Source organism: Ipomoea nil, unplaced genomic scaffold (genome assembly GCF_001879475.1).
Source record: "Ipomoea nil cultivar Tokyo-kokei standard unplaced genomic scaffold, Asagao_1.1 scaffold0191, whole genome shotgun sequence".
Lineage (NCBI taxonomy): Eukaryota > Viridiplantae > Streptophyta > Magnoliopsida > Solanales > Convolvulaceae > Ipomoea > Ipomoea nil.
Genome location: NW_017616619.1, coordinates 2,639,563 through 2,644,130, shown reverse-complemented (window position 1 = coordinate 2,644,130; position 4,568 = coordinate 2,639,563).

The window sequence follows — 4,568 nt, the reverse complement described above, 5'->3', positions numbered from 1 at the left end:
GATCCATCACATACTAAGAATAGTCCTAAGGGGTTCATACTTCTTCCACCTAGGTCAGTGGGATACCAATTCAACTAGCATGCAATATAATAGACTCATAAACCTACGAACGGTACCCGAAACATCAAACTAGACATAGACACGATAAACGGAGTCCGTTGGGACACCACGGGGAACGGGGAACATCAAACGGGGAAGCCGGGGTCCCGGGTGGGACGACTTTCCAGCGGGTAGCCGGTGGGTGGTGGCCACCCGCCGGCTGCCCGCCGGGTTATACTGTTCCGGGCAGCAGGTCGCCGGCGGGCAGCTGCCCGCCCGCCGGCCACCCGCTGCCAGGCGGTGGTTTACGGCTATGGGTAGGTGGCGGGTCCCCTACCCCCCACTGACTCTTTTCGCACACTTTACGCCCCGGGAACCGTTATGGAACCCGAAACCATGCTTAGACACTTTACGACGCAATTAACGACAACCCGTAGACAATTAACGAATCAAATACGAGGAACGAACGGCACATAACCTATCATGCTTTTCTAAGTATAATCAACACCCAAACATGCGATTTCCCCCACCCGATAATCCAAGAATAAGATCATACGATACAACCTAGGGTTCTAATCACTTTTATATCAACAAGAATACGGTTCGTCTTCTAATTGCAAGATTCGGTAAGAATAACACATAATCATAAAGATCATCACCCAATTATCAAGAACAACACATAATCATCAGGAACTCCATATAATCATCAAGAATCTCCCAATATCAAGATTATCAAGATCCCTCATGGGATCATCACATCAAACATCAATAATCATCATCATATCTCGCCAATCACAATAATATGGGGGAAACCCTAAGGGGGAATCATAGCTATGAAAATAGGTTTTGTTGAGACATGGGTTACCTCTTAGCCTTAATTAATTCCTTGGCTATGAAGGATCTTTCTTTAAGCTTTCTTGCTTTCTTGATTTCTTCTAAGGGAATTCTTGGAGCTCTCCTAGGGTGGTGGGGCGTCTAGGGGTGTGGGGGTTCTAGGTGCTCCCTAAGTTCTCTATTTATAGATCCAAGGGTTTATTTAGAGTTTAATCCTATTGGGTTTAGGGGTTGGGTTTATATATTTGGGCCCATGGGCTACGGTGGCCTTTTTCCCTAATTAATCATTATAATTTATTCTTTCTCCTGGGCTATTAATTAATTAATTAATTAATTGGTTTTAGGATTCGTAACACGGGGTGTTACACTCTCCCCCCTTAACAGGAAGCTTCGTCCCCGAAGCTTGGCCCCGGGTGAGAAAAAAAAAGTTTTCTCTTAGTTACCTGGAGTGAACAGCTCGGGATACTGTTCCTTCATCGTGTCTTTAAGTTCCCATGTTGCTTCCTTGGTCCCGTGGTTGGTCCAGAGGACCTTCACCATTTCTATGACTCGGTTCCGGGTATTTCTTATTTTGGTGTCCAGGATTCTTACGGGTTTCTCTTCGTACACTAGTGACTCGTCGAGGTCTACGGTCTCGTGTTGGAGTACGTGGCTTGGATCGTGTATGTATTTCTTTAGCTGAGATACGTGGAACACGTTGTGGACTCGTTCTAGCTCGACGGGTAAGGCGAGGCGGTAGGCCAATTCTCCGATTCTCTCCACGATTTCGTAAGGGTCGATGAATCGGGGGCTGATTTTTCCTTTTCTTCCGAACCTCATTACTCCTCGTGTGGGCGAGATCCTTAGCCAGACCTTGTCTCCGAGGTTGAATTCGGCTTGCTTCCTCTTTAGGTCGGCGTAAGACTTCTGGCGGTCTTGGGCGGCCTTCATCCTTTCCTGGATGTGTTTGACCTTAGCTATGGTGTCTTGTAGGTATTGGGGGCCCAGTGTTACCGGGTTGACCATATCTTCCCAACATAATGGGGTTCTACATCTCTGACCATACAGTGCTTCGTAGGGTGCCATTCGAATGCTCGCGTGGTAGCTGTTGTTGTATGAGAACTCGATGAGGTCTAGGTGTTCTTCCCACGTCCCTCGGAAGTCTAGTGTGCAGGCTCTCAGCATGTCCTCGAGGGTTTGGATGGTTCTCTCGGTTTGGCCGTCTGTGGTGGGGTGAAAAGCTGTGCTTAGCTTTAGGTGCGTTCCCAATGCTGATTGTAGTGATTTCCAGAATTGTGAGAGAAATCTGGAATCTCTATCGGACACAATGTTTCGGGGGACTCCGTGGTATTTCACCACTCGGTTTATGTAGGCTTGGGCTAGTTGCGTCATTGTCCAGGTTTCCTTCATGGCAATGAATCGTGGCGTTTTGGTCAGCCGATCCACTGTGACCCAGATTTTGTCCTTGTCGGTTCTTTTCGGGGGTAGCCCTCCGACGAAGTCCATGGATATGGAATCCCATTTTCCTTGGGGTATTTCGAGGGGTTGTACGAGTCCCTTGGGCCTGCATCGTTCGGCCTTTACTCTTTGGCAATTCAGGCACTTGGCCACGAAATCTGCGATTTCCTTCTTCATGTTTGGCCACCAAAACGTCCTCCTTACGTCTTGGTATAGCTTGTCACCTCCCGGGTGGACTGAGTACGGGGAGTTGTGTCCTTCCTCCAAGATCCGTTGTTTCAAGTGGAGGTGTGTTGAGGGTATACACCACCTTCCCTTGTAACGGAGGCTACCGTCCGGGTGTGCCTCGAAGGGGCCTTCCTTCCCTTGGGTTAGGTCGTGGCGAATCTTATCTAGTTCCGGGTCCTGATGTTGCCCTGCTTTGATCTCCTCGAAGAGGGCGGGTATGGCTTGCGTGTTGAGTAGGTATGCATTAGGGCGGGTTTGTCCCTGCTCTATTATTTCTAAGTGTAGTTTTTGGAAGTCCCTGTATAGTTGGTCCGGTAGGACCCACGTGGTGTTGAGGGAATGGGTCGTCTTTCGGCTTAGAGCGTCTGCAACGACGTTGGCTTTTCCCTCGTGGTATTGGATGTCTAGGTCGTAGTCTTTTATGAGTTCTAGCCACCTTCGTTGTCTCATGTTTAGGTCCTTTTGGGTGAAGATATACTTTAAGCTCTTATGGTCGGTGTAGATTTTGCATTGCACACCATACAGGTAGTGTCTCCAGATCTTTAGTGCGAAAATGATAGCGGCTAGTTCGAGGTCATGGGTGGGGTAGTTTTCTTCGTGGGTCTTGAGTTGCCTGGATGCGTATGCTATTACCTTCCCTTTTTGCATCAGCACGCATCCCAACCCTTTCTTGGATGCATCGCTGTAGACCTCGAATTCTTCCGTCCCGGAGGGGATAGCTAGCACGGGCGCCGTGGTTAGCTTGTCCTTTAATTCTTGGAAGGCCGAGATGCAGTTGTTGTCCCATCGGAAGGGGGTTTCCTTTTTCATGAGCTTAATGAGGGGTTGGGCTATCTTGGTGAAGTCGGGTACAAACCTCCTGTAGTAACCAGCCAGGCCTAGGATGCTTCGGACCTCCGAGAGTGAGCTTGGCGTGGTCCATTCTTTAACGGCGCGAATCTTAGCGGGGTCCACCCTGATCCCCTCTTTGGTTATTACGTGACCCAAGAAGGCTACGCTGTCTTGCCAGAATTCGCACTTAGAGAATTTAGCGTAGAGTTGGTTTTCTCGGAGGGTTTGCAGTGATGTGCGAAGGTGCCTCCCATGCTCTTCTTTATCTCGGGAGTAGACTAGGATGTCGTCAATGAACACAATGACGAAGTCATCCAGGTAAGGTCGGAATACTCGATTCATGAGGTCCATGAATATGGCGGGTGCGTTAGTGAGGCCGAAGGGCATCACGGTAAACTCGTAGTGGCCGTAACGTGTTCGGAAGGCCGTTTTCTGGATGTCCGGTTTGGCCACTTGGATTTGATGATATCCGGATCTTAGGTCGATCTTCGAGAATACTCCTGCCCCCTTAAGTTGGTCGAACAAGTCATCTATCCGGGGAAGGGGGTACCTATTCTTTATTGTAACCTGGTTGAGTTCCCTGTAGTCGATGCACAGGCGCATGCTCCCATCCTTTTTCTTAACGAACAATACCGGTGCCCCCCATGGGGAGGTGCTGGGCCGGATATAACCCTTATCTAGTAGTTCCTGGAGTTGCGCTTTCAGTTCTTTCATTTCCTTTGGTGCCAGTCGGTAGGGTGGTTTAGAGATCGGGGCGGCGCCCGGTGTGAGGTCTATGGTGAACTCGACCTCTCTGGCCGGGGGTGCCCCGGGAATTTCGTCCGGAAAAACGTCGGTGAACTCGTTTACCACTGGGATGTCCCGTGGTTCGAGTATTTTGGCGTTGAGGTCTTCGACTGAGCATAAGAAGGCCTCGTTTCCTTGGCCTAGATACTTCTTAATTTTCATCATGTTTACAAGCTTGATCCCCGGATCCTGGCGGATACTACGGTATGACACCCTCTTACCGTCTGGTCCTCGTAGGACCACTTTTTGCTCTCCGCACAAGATTTGCGCTTGGAATTTCCCTAGCCAGTCCATGCCCAAGATCACTTGCATCCCATCCAGTTGGAACTGGATTAGATTGCTGGGAAATTCCACCCCTTGGATGGTGATTATCACATGTTCGTGCATGCGATCACATTTTATGATCTCGCCTG